Below are 15,486 nucleotides of genomic sequence, written 5' to 3'. Positions count from 1 at the left end.
ACTATAAATTGGATACTTTTTAGTTAGCATAACTTTTAAAAATATGAGTTGACAGATGTTTCTACCTAAATTTCCAGTGTTAACATGTGCTAGTTATCTTTTTTTTTCTTTTTGTATTTGCCCACAGATATTAAAATAAACTCAATTATTCAGTGAAAAAAAAAAAGCAGCAGCTTGGGAAGTCTATATCCCATACTGAAGTGCCTGGTTCAAGTCCCAGATCCTCTGCTTCTGATCCAGCTTCCTGTAATACACTCTGGATGGCAGCAAGAGATGATTCTAATACTTGGACCCCTGTCATCCAGATGGGAGAACCAGATGGAGTTCCAGGCTCCTGGCTTTGACCTAACCTGGCCCAACCCTAACTGTTGTAGGCATCTGAAGAATGAACCAGCAAATGAAAGATTTTTCTTTCTTTCCTTCTTCGTCTTTCTTTCTTCCTTTCTTTTTCTTTTTTTTCCTTTCTTCTTTCCTCTTTCCTTCCTTCCTTCCTTCCTTCCTTCCTTCCTTCCTTCCTTCCTCCTGCTCTTGCTCTCACTCTCTCCTTCTTTCTTTCTTTCTTTGTCTGTCTTTCTACCTATCTTGCTCTGCCTCTCAAATAAATAAAAACAATTTTTAAAATTATTTGCTTGTCTAATGGTGAAATTAATCATAGGAGCTTATTAACTGTCTCAGGAAACACTTTGTAATAAGCTCAATGCTGATAAAAAGAAAAAGAACGAAAAATATAAACATAGCATCTGAAATCTAGTTCAGTTTCAGTGGAATTGAATGTCTTCCTCTTCTGTGTCATTTTCCTTCTTCTCTTTGAATGGTCTGCAGACACTCATCTCACTATGGTGTGTGATCTTTTCCTCAAGGCATTTCCAAGATGAACATTAATCAGATATTTGATTATAGTCACATTATTTTTAGATATATTAATAATATTGTGTTTGTGTTAAGTAAAGAACCCTTGTTGTTTAGGAACATATTTTGGAGTATTTCTGAATGAAATAATCTGGTATCTGGAATTTGCTTCACACTCATCCAAAGAGTGGGAAACAGTGGAAAGTGAAAGAGATGAAGCAACAGTGTTGGAGCTGGGTGATGGACCTATGGAAGTCCTAAAATTAGTTTCTCTTTTGCTGCTAGTGCTTGGAAACTACAAAATAAAAATACTAAAAATTCCTACTCTGATTAAAAATAAGCTGAAAAATTTTACAATGATAGTGAATTAATTGAAGTTCTTTGTATAAAAATACAAACAGAAAGAACCTCAATTTGAGATTTGATTATTGTTTACAGTCCTTGTCTACACTCTTGATGAACAGTACTTTCTCTACTTATTACTTGTTGAATTCTTTATTTGGTGATGGGTTAAGGTTGTGATTATAAAATAAACTGAAAGTATGTCATTGTAAAAGTTAAAAGAAAAAATAAGAAAGGAAGAAGAAGGGAGGGTAGTGTGAGAAATATCATTATGCTCTTAAATCTGTATATATGAAATTTGCTCACCTTACATAAATAACAATTTTTAAATACAGATAGAGTTTTCAGAATTTTTGTATTTGAAGAATGTTTGAAGACATTTAAAGATTGAACTGAATTTAAATTATATTCCTTTCTAACCTAAGATGTAACTTATTAAAACCTAAATTATTACTATGTGGAAGTGGGTGTTTAGCCTACGGGTTGAAACACTTATGTCCCACATTAGAATACCTAGGATTAATTCCTGACTCTTGCTCCTGACTCCAATTTTGTTTTTTTCTCCTTCCTTCCTTCCAAGATTTATTTTATTTATTTGAAAGGCAGAGTTACAGAGAGAGAGGAAGAGACAAAGTGAGGTCTTCCATCTGTTGGTTCACTCCCCCAAATGGCTGCAACGGCCAGGGCTGGGCCAACCTGAAGCCAGGAGCTTCTTTTGGGTCTCCCATGTGGGTGGCAGGGGTCCAAGCACTTGGGCCATCCTCTGCTGCTTTGCCAGGCACATCAGTAGGGAGTTGGATTGGAAGTGAAGCAATTAGGACTCAAACTGACTCCCATAAGGGATCCCAGTGCTGCAGGCAGTGGCTTTACCTACTACACCACAACACCAGTCCCATGATTTTAGTTTCTTACTAATGTAGTCCCTGGGAGTCAGCAATCATGGTTGAAGCAACTAGGTCCCTGCCACTCATGTGGGACACCTGGAGGGCTATCCCCAATTCTGGTATTAGCTTTGGCCCAGTCACAATCATTATGAGCATTTGGGGAGTAAGCCAGGAGATGAGAGCTTACGTTTGCACTCTCTATCTGTGTGTGTCTCTCAAATAAATAAATTATTAAAAATAAATACATAAATATTAACATAAAGAAAACACGACATTTTAGTTCATCTTGATTGTATATGCTAAATAGAGTATCAAAGATGGCATCAACATAAATACGATGAGCTCATATAAGTCACCACTTCAAACAAGACTTCTACATGAGAGCTTTCAAAGTCATGGTGTCAGATGTGATCAAGACTGTGTAAGCCATTTGTTTTATTTTATTTTTGAGGCAAGTTTTTTATGTAGCATTGTAAGTATTGAATGAAATGTATTTTAGATGCTAAAACAGATGCTGAATTCTAAAGAAACTCTTCACATTAAATCACTTTAGCAAAATATCAACAATAAGGGCCTGCAACTATAGAGCACATTCCATGAGTTAGACACCATGCTGCGCTTACTACACCAGTGGAGAGCATTGGCAGTATCTTGGTTCACTGTCAGGTTCAGGAACCTGCAGGTGAACAGGGTGAGGAAATTTCTAGGTTTGAGCTCTGCTCCTCTGACTCCAAATCCTATACTTTAAACATCATGCCAACCTCTCTCTGTAACTCTTTCAAACAAATAAAATAAGTCTTAAAAAATACTTTCCTATCACTGGATAGCAATTTGACTTAGCTGAACTCATTTTATAAAATCCAAATTCCAAGAGTTCTCCAGGATATTTTATCACAGAATAGATTATATCCTAGAATAATCACTTACTTATTACTGTTTGGCTCTCATTCACCAGCAGAGGGAGTAAAAATTCACATACAACAGAGTCCAAATCCCAAAAAGAAATTCAAGGAATGACAGGTTTAAACAAGGAAATAAGTTCTATATTTCTGTAAATTATGTGACTAAGAGGAACAGATTACATGAATAAATAGTAGTTACAAGTATGGCCAATGGCGGGGCCAGATGAACAATTCAAACCTCTTAACTTCAGGATGTGGCTGGTTTTCATGAATCATGAACACTAAGATTGCTCCTCTGTTTCCTTCTCAGCCCACTGGTGGTCATGAGAAATGCCTCAGAAACCCAGGATCAGTTCCATACAAGTAAAGCTGATGACCTCTAGTTTAAGATGAATTTTTATCTGGCTATGATGAAACAATTGATGACACAATTTCCTAAAAACATCATTAATTTAAGAAGTTAATGTACTACACAAAGGAAACACAAATGTTAACAAAAGCAAAACTGAGAGATAAAAGGAAATATAGTTTCTTTTTTGATCTTTTAAAAACACAATATATTTGCATGATGATTGAATTATGTTATGTTTTTAATTTCGATATGTAAAAAGATCAAGCATTGAATGTTAAATCAATCTCAAATAAAATGTCCATATTTCCATGCAGGATATGAAATATATTTAGTATATGTATTTTGAGTGGTTTAAATTTTTAAATACTTCTTAATGATTTTCAATCATTTTTTAAAACAAATGATGGAAAAAACTCAGTTTCCCTAAAAAAATAAAAAAATAAAAATAAAAACAAATGATGGTTAGGTGCTAATATGAACATAGTCTACTAAGAAATCAAAGTTACATTTAATCACTTCAAGAATAATTAACATAATTATTTATCAGTAGTTAGTGCCAAGCCCAGAGAACACCATTAACCCAAAGAGAAGTGAGTCTTCGCTGAAAATGGGAGAATTGTCACCTTCTTCTTACTCGAATTATAATTTCTTCTCTGCTGATTGCATTCTAATATCATTTTAACATTTTTTGAGTCCTAAAACTAGACTGATTTACTGAGCAATGGTGGGCATTTTATCCGTAACATTATAGTACTATATAACATTTGAAAGCTCCCCTCAAGGTATGAAGTGGAGAGAGGAGTGTTAAGAACTAATAGATTGCTTAAACTGGAGGTGAGAAGATAATAATCACAGTTGTCTGCCTGAGAGAACTAGACCAAGAGAAGAGTTCCAGTTTAAAATAAAAAGATAACAGAGCAAAACAAAAGCTCGAAGCTGAATATTTCCTAGCTACTAGTCCTGTATCTCTTATATTCATCTATGGCTTTCCCTTCCACTTCCTGCCCTCTACTAAGTAAGCTAAGGCTGGGACTCTCTCTGGCTCCTTGTGGGCAGGACTGTCTATAACTCTAAGCTCCACCTATTCTACAGCTGAACTGGGAAGACACATATGTTTTGTGGTCATTCCGATTCCCATCTTGTCTTTCTTCAGTTGCTTGTGACCATATGACTAGGAGGTGATGCCACTTGAGCTTCCAGATCCATGCTGGGTGTTCTATTCCAGTCCTTTATTAGAGAGCTTTGATAGTTTATCAGGTGTTAGCTCACATACAAATGAATTATATTTAGATTCTCAGCCTGCTATTTCTTTCCCATAGATCTGATACTCTTTGTTAGAAAGGCTGTGGGAAGCATAAGGAGGGTACACAGTAAGTCTACAGCACTCCTGAGGTCCTGAACCCCAGTTGCCACCAATAGCACCAGCAATAGCCTGAAAGTAATACCCTGAAAGTGAGTAGAAGTAGATTAAGTTGGGAAGCTCCAAGGTTATTGTTATTCTTTTTATTTGAGGCCTAACTTGGACTTGCCTAAGTACTTTTTTTTTTCAGGTCCTAGCCTGGTCTCCTTTTGTCTTTCAAGACCAAGATGTTTGCCCCCTCATCCTTTATTATACCAGTTACACGATATGAAGAAAAAAGGAAAATGTTAATCTAGACCAGTTCTGTAATTTATTTCTCCAACTAATTCCTCTTTCCTCAGGTCCCTTGGAAGAGAGTTTATTTCACTACATGGAAGTTGACAGTCCAAGAGTGAACTATCTCTGGTCTAGCATCTAATATGGGCAGGGAATGGCAGACCAAATGCAGAGGATCACATGGTGAATCAGGAAGCAGAGACGTGGTATACCCTCACCCATGTCTATGTGGACTCTCAGTATAGAGCCACTATGATTTCTATGAGTTGATCATGGATAATCTACCCTAACTATCCTATCCAATTCAATCATTTCTCAGTGGCCCCACCTTCAGATACCATAATTGGATCTAGCCTCTACCCTATAAGTACTATCAATCCATGACTGTGGGACATAAATGTCTATAAGAGTTGTGGAGTTATATCCCATTCAAACTACAGTGGGGGGGAATTTATCAAGACCTGTTCATTCTGATTCTTCTCAGCATCCCTCTATCTGCAGAGACAAAGGTTTTCCTTTCCTGCAGGCACAGGTAGGGCACCTCTCACAGGAGTGTATGATGACTTTGCTTCAGTGGAAGACTAGAAAATCCTCTTGCACTGCCATTTTATGAATTCCTTCAGCTGAAAATATTCAATATGTCAAGGTGTCATGTTTTGGGGGCAAATGTCCTGAATCCCATCACTATCTAAACTGACTTGGCAGGATTTGTGCTAAAATCAGACTCAGAAAAGGTGAAGCCCAGGGTTGAGATCCAGTTGAGAAGATGGCTCAGAGGAGCCTAATTGAAGCTTAGTTGAGAGCATTGTTCATGCCTCAGAGTTTCAACTGTAGACCCTTCACTAGCTAAAAAACTGAAAATAATTATAAAGAAATCCATCTGTAATTCCAGGTATGCAAAATCATATGAACAAATAGCTGCTTTTAACCACAGACAATTCTGGGATTTGGGGACTAGAAACATGATAACCCCAAAGTATGGCACCTTGGTATGCTGAGTATTTTGCACTGAAGGACTTTAGGAGTGTTACAGGAGCAAGAAGGTCTCGCTGATTGCTTGTCTTCCTTTCTGCCATCTCCTTTTCTCCCTTGAACGAGGTCATAGACACTAAAATTGCCCTGCCCTGAAGCAAGCCATGAAAGCTGAGAAGGTTATTCTCTGAGTTCCTCCCTGTACCACAGAGGATCCTCATGTGATAGGTGTCTTTCCTTGCAGCCCAGAGTGGAGCACAAAGGTCACACAGAGACATAGAAAATAATCTCAATAAACAGGTCTTGCCAAGTTCTCTCCAGTTTAACACCATTAGATCACACTCCTTTTTGTTTCAATCATATTTCTCCACAATTATCTACTTCTTTTATCAGATTTAGTGTAAAAGTACATCATTTTCCCTGGGCCTGTGGGTCTTCGTTTCTGAAATTTCTTGTGTCAGGTAAAATTTTATTACATAAATTCATTACGCTTTCTTCTTGTTAACCTGTCTTTTGTTATGGGGTGTAAGCCATGATTCTTGTAATGGGTGAAGGAAAGATATTACTTTTTTCTCCTACAGGGTTCAAATGAGTATTTTAAAAAATGCTTGAATCATATAGCTCAATTTCAATTTTTCTCTGAGACACTACATACAGAATTAAAGAAGCATTTTATAACTTGTTCAAGAAGGCAAAAATACAGGTCACTGAAAACACAGTCATCAATTTAAGTCTTGTAATAGCCACACCAAGGAAAGCTTTCTCTATAACTTTTTCTACTAGTTGAATACAGTTTTCAAAGTAGATTGTCAGTTACAGAGCTGTAGGTGCTCCCACTAATAGCCTATTTTGTGGATGACATGCAGGATTATGGGAGTTATATGAGAAACAATTTTTTTTTCTTTCCTATGAAATTGAGTCCAGAGAAATGGCCCTGAGAACTTGGGTGGAAAGGTTTTGTGCATGTACATTTCTGCTGGCACTTTCTCCATATTAAAACTTTAATGGAATAGCTCCAGTTTTTATATTCAGCCATCAACTCTTTGTACTTGCACTTGATATTCTCTATTTTGGCTTCTTCCAGCTTCCTCTCTCAAAATCTCTATTCCAGATTCTGACTCATGATGTCTGGAATGCAGATTGGGATCTTGGTGTTTACCATGCATCCCAATTGATTTTTATAATCAGAGAATCTGGGGAAGAATCACCCCAGGAAAATCCTAAGGTTTAATGCTTAAAAGATGTTTAAAATAAAACTAAGGATTTATTTTTAATTTGTATTTATTTGATTAGTAATGAGAGTAATTATCTTGTCACACTTATTGGCCATTGTTATTGCTTCCTTTGTGAATTGCCAGTATCTTTTGTCTAGGTTTTAAAATTAATTTATTTTTATTTATTTGAAAGGCAGAGAGAGAAAGAAACAGACAGAGAGATTTCTCATCTGCTGGTTCATTTCCCAAATGCCTGCAACAGCAAGAACTGGGTCAAACCAAAGCTATAAGCCAGAAGCCAGAGAGCCTGGAACTCAATGCAGGTCTTTCATGTGAGTGGCAGGGATTCAACAACTTGAACCATCATCACTTGTTGCCTCCCAGGGTACACATAAGCAAGAAGCCAGAATTGAGATTAGAGCTGTTACTTGAATCTAGGGATTCTAATGTGGGACATGGCCATCCCAAGAAGTTTCTCACCCATTGTGCCAAACACCTATTCCTAAGCTAAGGATGTTAAAGACAGAAAATGCCACTAAAGAGAAAAACCTGGAATTTACCCTCAAGAGTAGGTTAAAGCACTTGTCAGCTTCTGCTTCCTTTGCTGGTCCCAACCCCAGGCAACTCTGCTCCTCCCTCCATAAGGAAGAGCAAAGAAAGCCAGGGCTGAAGAGAGAATGGCAGAGAACGTGGAAGTATCCCCTTGCCGCTAACACCCTGAGCTACTCTTGCTTCCTCAGCTGAAGTTAGGGAAATGCGCTCCACCAAGTCACAGGAAGGCTCCAACTACCAGGTAAGATACACCTCTGCACACATTTCTTTTACATTACCTGGCAAGCAAAGCCCCCATCTTAAGGGAGAGATTATAATTATTCTTATAATCACATCCTTGTCTTTGCACAGTGACTTCAGGAACCACAGGGATTCTGTAACCATCCTCCTGACAAAGCATCCAGCAGAAAGGGAGTTCCCAGAGAGACTGGAGGAGGCTGAGTGGGGAGGAAGTGAGTATGTGATCAGTAGCACAGGAGAAAGGACTAGGATGCAAGAGAGAGTGAAACAGCAGGGGAGAATAACTCAGGGTGGGGTGGATTTGTTCAAAACCTTTTTCTCCTTGTGGAATTATCCCTCCCATCCCTGGAGGCTGAGCCAACCCTATACAGGAGGCAAGGCAAGCCTACTTTGCAGTCTCTTCTACTTCCTGTAATGTCTGCAGCTTCCCTACCCTCTCCAGTCTACTTGAAATCATCAGAAAACATCAGAGGAGGTGACTTCTACCGGAGGTTAAAACATCAGTGTTACCTCTGGCAGTAAAACTAGCATTGTCCAAGAAGATACTAGAGGAAAACAAGAGGCAGAATTGTGGCAACTTTCTTGAGCAGAAGGCTTTGAGGAAAGAAAAGCCATTAATGGAGGGTGTGAGGAAGGCTTCCCTGGCTTCCACCATGAGAATGCCCATACTGCGCAGTACAGATCTCTGTGAGTCGCGCTGCTGCTGCTTTGAATGCACACAGAGACCAAGCCTCCAGAAAGCCAGCTTTAGCCAGGCACCAACAATTTCTTTTCAAAACCTTCAGTCTTGAAGGTCAGTGACTTCTATCAAGTGTGGGTGAGTCACATGACCAGTGGGTAGCCCATTCCCTGAGCCCCTTCTGTCTGCTGCAACAGGAACAGGAGGTATTGAGTCTTTGCCCTGGAGCTGGGGTTTCTGTCAACCTGGTGAAAAGTAGCAAGGGTACAGCACTCAATGATGTAGCCAGGGACATAAACACACAGTGCTAACAGCCTGGAGAGCCTTACACAGGCATGTAAAAGTGAAGGAAGCATGTTTTTTAAGTAAAAGCAAGAAATCAGGAGTCCCTTTATTATTTTTTTACAAATTTCAAATTTGAAAATAACACAAAAGGGTACTTGTTAATTTTTAATTAAAATATGTTCATTTAAAATGTTAATCTTTTGCTACTGCCACCCCCTTTTCAAATGTAATATAGAAGGAAAGCCAGAGAGTTGCTAGAGACATTTTAGTGATTGAACAAAGACAGCAAATAAATAAGAATGTGTCGATTTTTTACCAAAGGGCATATAACCTTCCTATAAAATTCCTACTATAAGAGAAATTCCTTTTTCATGCCTTCCTCCCTGCAGGAAAATAAGTTTAAGCCAGATTGAGTGAACAGAGCATGGTGTCCAGAACTGAATGTTTGCAACTAACACAAGCAAAGCAGCTCCAGGAACCTAGGATGGCACAGGGCTGTTGGCAGGTGGCAATCACTGGGGTAGTGTCTTGTAAAAATCACTTTATACTTTCAACACACAGATTCAAAGGAGAGATTGCCTTTAAAATGGCAAAACATCATTTGGGGGTGAAGAGAGAAAGTGCTGTAAAAATGGTACAGAAAGCACGGAGATGCCTTGTGTTTGGCTCTCATTTTAACAATCTGCACTGCTTACATGATGATAAGCCCAGGGGTTATTTTTTAATGGCCCTGCTCAAAAAAGAGGGGAGATCAGATCATCCAAGGATAGAGACTTGGGTGTAGGGAGTCATGGTGCTGCTCAGAATTCATACTCCCAAAGGATGACAATGACTGTATGAGACCAGAATATGCCATCCCACATAGCCCCTCTGGCATAACCATTCATTTGAACTTCTTTTCTTTTTAGAAACTGTAGACATGGGAGAAACTTCAAAAACAAAGTAGAAGTTATACTTTTGTCAGAAATATTCACTTCTGTTAGGGCTGGCAATGTGGTGCTGTGGGTTAAGCTGCCACCTGTGACACTGTCATGCCTTATAGGATCCTGTTCAATTCCCATTTGCTTCCTGAAAATGAGCTTAGGAAAGCAGAAGATGGCCTAAGTTCATAGACCACTACCCCAATGTGGGAGACTGGAATGGAGTTCCAGGCTCCTGGCTGTGGCCTGGCACAGCCCCAGCCCTTGTCACCATTTGGGGAATGAACCAGCAGATAGAAGATCTGTCTCTCTTCCTCACTCACTCTCTGTCTCTTCCTCTTTTTTCTATAACTCTGCATTTCAAATAAATGAATAAACTTTTAAAAAAATAGTCACTTCTATTAAGGATGTTTCCATTTGGAAAAATGTCTCCTCTGTCCAGAAAGATAAGGATGAATGAATCTCTAAGGACTTTTTTTAAGGTTTATTTAATTTATTTGGAAAGCAGAGTGACTCAAAGAGAGGAAGAGACAGAGATCTTCCACCCACTGGTTCACTCTCCAAATGACCACAATAGTTAAGCCTGAGCCAATACAAAGCTAGGAGCCTGGAATTCCATCTAAGTCTTCCATGTGGGTAGGAGGGACCCATGTACTTGAGCCATCTTCTGCAACTTTCCCAGGTGCAATAGCAGGAAGCTGGATCAGAGGCAGTGCAGCCAGAGGGACTCAACTAGTAGTACTCATGTGGATTTTAGTGCTTCTGGGCCACAATGCTGGCCCCAAGTGCCTCTTAAATAATGGAGAAGGAACTGAAGTTTGCATAGCAAACACTGCCCTCACTTACTGTTCTTTGCCTGATCACTCATGCCCTTATTTGTTTGTTTCAACAAACCATGGTATTTAATCCTGAATCCCTTTCAGCTGTACTCAGATTTATTCATTTCGCTGGGCATTCTCCTGTTCATACAGGAGGTATACATGCTAATAAACTTCTGTGTTTTTCCTTTATTAATCTGCCTTTAGTTATAGGGAGCTCTAGATAAGAACTATACGGGGTAAAGAGAAAAGTATTTTTTTCTCCCATACAAGGGAAGGTGTGTGTTCTACTGAGCTGTCTGTCTCCAGAAAGAGCTCTATGTTGGTATTGAGAGCAGAGATGGTGCTTCTAAAAGAACAGGGACAGCCTTGCTCCTCTACCTTATCCCAACCTCACTCCAGTTCTGGAGCTGGATTCACTGGAAGATTAAGGAACTAATGTTTAGTACTCTGCCAACAGACTCTGCAATCCCATGGGGACATAGAGATCAAGGAGAAAAACCTTTGCTGTGGATAGAGGGAAGCTAGAAGATATTTCCATTTCCTCTCAGTCCAAAGCATGTACATTCCCAGCAGATAGGTGCATCTGTTCCTTGCCTATGGATAATCCTCCAAGGAGTGAATAAAGATGTGACTAGAACTGGTTTCCAGTTCCACCAAAGCTTGACTTTCAGCAAGGTATGTTATTTCAATTTAAAACAGCAACAATGGATTTAGGCAAGATCAGCCCTAAATGATTTCAAAATGCTTTTACAAATGACCTCGTTTAATCTTCATTGTACTCCCGAGAGAAGGGGATTGCCAACCTCAATTTATAGATGAAGAGAGCAAAAATTGGAATTTAAGCAACTGACCCACGTTTAAAGAGCTATTAAGTTATGGAGCTAGGACTCTGATCTATTTGGCTTAGCAAGGAGGAGCTCCGTAAACACAAATAATCTCTGAGTGCAAATACAAGAAAAGCCAGTGAATAGCAAAAACTTTCAGATCATAAGCCTTAGTGAAAGAATCTGGAAAACATTATGCTGAGTGAAATAAGCCAGCCCCAAAGGGACAAATATCATATGTTCTCCCTGATCGGTGACAACTAACCGAGCACCAAAAAGGAAACCTGTTAAAGTGAAATGGACACTATGAGAAACGGTGACTTGATTAGCCCTTGCCCTGACTGTTGATGAACAACTTAATACATTATCCCTCTTAGTATTTTTTTTTGTCTGTTCTACTTAACACTATTGGTTTAATTCTGTAATTAATACACAGTTATTCTTAAGTGTTTAAATTTAACTGAAAAGTGATCCCTGTTAAATATAAGAGTGGGAATAAGAGAGGGAAGAGATGTACAATTTGGGACATGCTCTGGCCTCAGAATCACCCCCTAAGGCATTCGGATCTGGCTGAAAAGCCCATGAGAGTATTTCAGGCATGGAAAGCCAAGACACTTTGTCAAAAAAAAAAAAATGACCTAAATGAAAGATCTCCATGAGTGAGATCCCAGTGGAAAGAACAGGTCATCAAAGAAGGAGGTTCCTTTCTCTGAAGGGAGAAGAGAACTTCCACTTTGACTATGGTCCATAGTCACTAGTAGCTTGGGAAAACAGAATTATCTTCTGGAATAGCCAGGCAGCCCCACATAGGCCTTTAAGCCTGCAAACATGCTTGAGTTACCAACTGCAGGTGTGTTAGGACTATGGCAAGCTGCAGGGGTCTCACAGTGATCACTGACCTAGCAGATTATTGATATGCAGTGAGTGAGCCCTCCACCCTCTGGACTGCTGGGACTACTGAGCCAAATTCCACTCACTGCAAGCAACTCCTCTAATGACCCCAATGTACCATAAAATATTGCTGCTTTCCATCTGTGTCATAATGTAGAAAATTTAGAAAGGATTGTGTCCAGTAATCAATATTGTTATAATTAGGGGCTGGTTTCACTTATGATTTTCTGACTATAGTCTGAAAGTGATATACATTCAGGAGAAACTGAACTTTCAATTTGGATTTTTGCTCCCCATGCTAGAGATTTGCAAAAATCATTGGTGATGCTGGGCTGGCATATATTCCAGAGTAATGATGGGTCACCTTGAATGTGTTGGAGCCCCTGCTTATGGAGATCCCACCTCCCAGGGAAGACAGGAAGTCACTTTTCACCCCAGGGAAGCTCTCTTTTCTCTCCCTGCAAGGGTACAGTTCCAACAGTTAGAATCTGCCTGCGAGAAAGAAAACGGACTCTGGAAATGCAACCGTGGACTGGACATTTGATTATTTGGTAACTCCCTAGTATGCACAACATGACCCGCAATTCCACACTGTCTGGGGAGGATTATGGGCCCTCTAGCCCACTGTGGGGCATCTGTAGCTCCATTAGTTTGATAATTATGGTTGAGATGGACTGGGACTCGGGGAGTTTTCTCCCCTCTGATTTGGTGCCAACACTGTTTTAGGCAACAAGGAATAATCTGGTTCTGGAGCTCCTGTCTGGAAAATTCTGACAACTACAGTCCAGTAAGATTTGTCCTAAATGATAAATCTGTTGGGTTCTTTTGTTGTGCTATTCTATTTGCCAATGTGAGGTGCCATTTCTATTCTATTTGATATTCCTCTAGGGAGAATTTTGACCAGCTGAGCAACTTGTAGCTAAAGGCCTATGGCTAAGAAAAAGTTGGTAATACTGCATAGCCTATGTATTTGATTTTTTCCAAAAAATGTAATTCCCCATAAAGCCCTGATATATTCAGCGAAAATAAATTCACAGAGGTGGGTGACCAACTACCAGTGTGCACACTGAAGGAATATGTGGCAAAAGGCCCCAACCCTCAAGGGCTAGGCCTTTTTATATTTTAGGAGGGCTAGGGATAGGGGTGAGGGTAGGGGGCAGCAGATGGAGTTGAATTCCTGGAACTGGTCTTTCAGGTGTTAGAGCAAGAGATCTTTAATGCGGCTGTGGGGGGTGAGGTATGAAAGCAATAGGCTATGAGACCTAATTGAGATTCAAGGGCAAGGAACAAATTCCAATGTTTACCTATCTTTTGGGCAATGAGCAAGAATAGCTGAGCCATATGTGTTTGTTCCATCAGCCACAATGACTGGGGATTGGCCAGGCCAAAGCTAGAAGCCCAGAGCTTCTGCAAAGTGTTCCACAAAGGTGCAGGGGCTCAGGGACTTAAGCCATCTTCTACTGTTTTCCTGGGTGCCTTAATAGGGAGCTGGATTGGAAGTGGAGCAGCTGCATCTCAAACCAGTGCTCATATGGGATGCTGGTATCACAAGCAGAGGCTTAACCTGCTGCTACACCACAACGCTGACCCTCAGTATGGACATTTTGATGATATTAATTCTTCCAATCCATGAGCATGGAAGATTTCTCCATTTTTTGTCTTTTGTTTCTTTTCCAAATGTTTGGTAATTTAACTTTTAATGATGACTATACTTGTCCAATATCTCAGTCTTTATTAGTATTCTAAGTACAATTGTTTTAATTGTCTGGAAAGAGCTGAGATTTAAAAGAGTTAAGATTATGTTTTGGATGTCTAGTTATTTTAAAGTATTTGGGTTATCACTTTATAATTATGACTAAATCTGGTCTATAACTGGTTAAATCATCCAGAGAAAATGGATGACTTTTTTACTTTTTTTTATAAAGGTTTATTTATTTATTTGAAGGCAGAGTTACAGAGAGGCAGAGGTAGAGAGACAGAGAGAGAGGGAGAGAGGTCTTCCATCCGCTAGTTCACTCCCCAAATGGCCACAACGGCCAAAGCTGTGCCGATCCAAAGCCAGGAGCCAGGAGCTTCTTTCAGGTCTCCCAGGTGGGTGAAGAGGTCCAAGGGCTTGGACCATCTTCCTCTGCTTTCCCAGGTCATAGCAGAGAGCTGGATCAGAACTGGAACAGCCGGGTCTTGAACCGGTGCCCATATGGGATGCCGGCACTGCAGGCAGCGGCTTTACCCACTATGCCACAGTGCTGGCCCCTGGATGACTTTTATTTCACCATAAGGGATCTTATTTTGACAGGATATTTTAAGTCCCTTTGATATTTTAATGGACTTTCTCAAAATCAAGGTTCTAAAGGTTTTTTAACTTTTTTTCTTAATTTCATTTTAGTTCATTCCAGTTGGGCCCCTGGAGATGTCAAAGAATATATTTCTCATATTGCTGAGAAAATAGGTAATTAGGTTCTTGATTGTATGGAAAGCACTGTCAAGTTAGAAAGTGATGTTAACCTTTAGGTGTTAACATAGATACGTTATTAATTGAAATTCTCTAGAGATTAGAAACATTTATAAGTCTGGTGGTCCTATTGTGTCATTATCTATCATGGTGGATATCATAATGAAAAAAAAGGACCCAAGGGCCTTTTAAAAATCATGCAGACTGATATTCCTATCATAGGCCTAGAGGACTAATAGGACAGCAATTTTTGTAAAATACTTCAGGTGTTCTCTAAAATGATCTATGCAATTAACATATGTGGCTCTGTTTGTCAATTGCCAAGTTTTATAATTTCAACCACTGCTATTTAAATATTTTGTCACCTACAACTGTGATTCTTTACAAACATTTGTAATCAGATTTATGGTGAAGACTTTAATAAATGTTCTTGAACACAGGTTTCTGATAGGTTTAAGATTAATGGAATATATAAGAATTTCCAGAACTCTGAGGAAAAGAAAAGGAACTATGAAATCCATAAAACTTCTAATGGATATTGGACAAGAATTAGTTTCACAAGATTGATGAATTAATGAAATTTATGAATGTTTATGTCTTTCATTTAAAATATCATTGGTGGGCCGGCACCACGGCTCATTAGGATAATCCTCCACCTGCAGTGCCAGCAC

Source organism: Lepus europaeus, chromosome 16 (assembly GCF_033115175.1).
Source record: "Lepus europaeus isolate LE1 chromosome 16, mLepTim1.pri, whole genome shotgun sequence".
NCBI classification, from domain to species: Eukaryota; Metazoa; Chordata; class Mammalia; order Lagomorpha; family Leporidae; genus Lepus; species Lepus europaeus.
Note: the sequence above shows the minus strand (reverse complement) of the source record.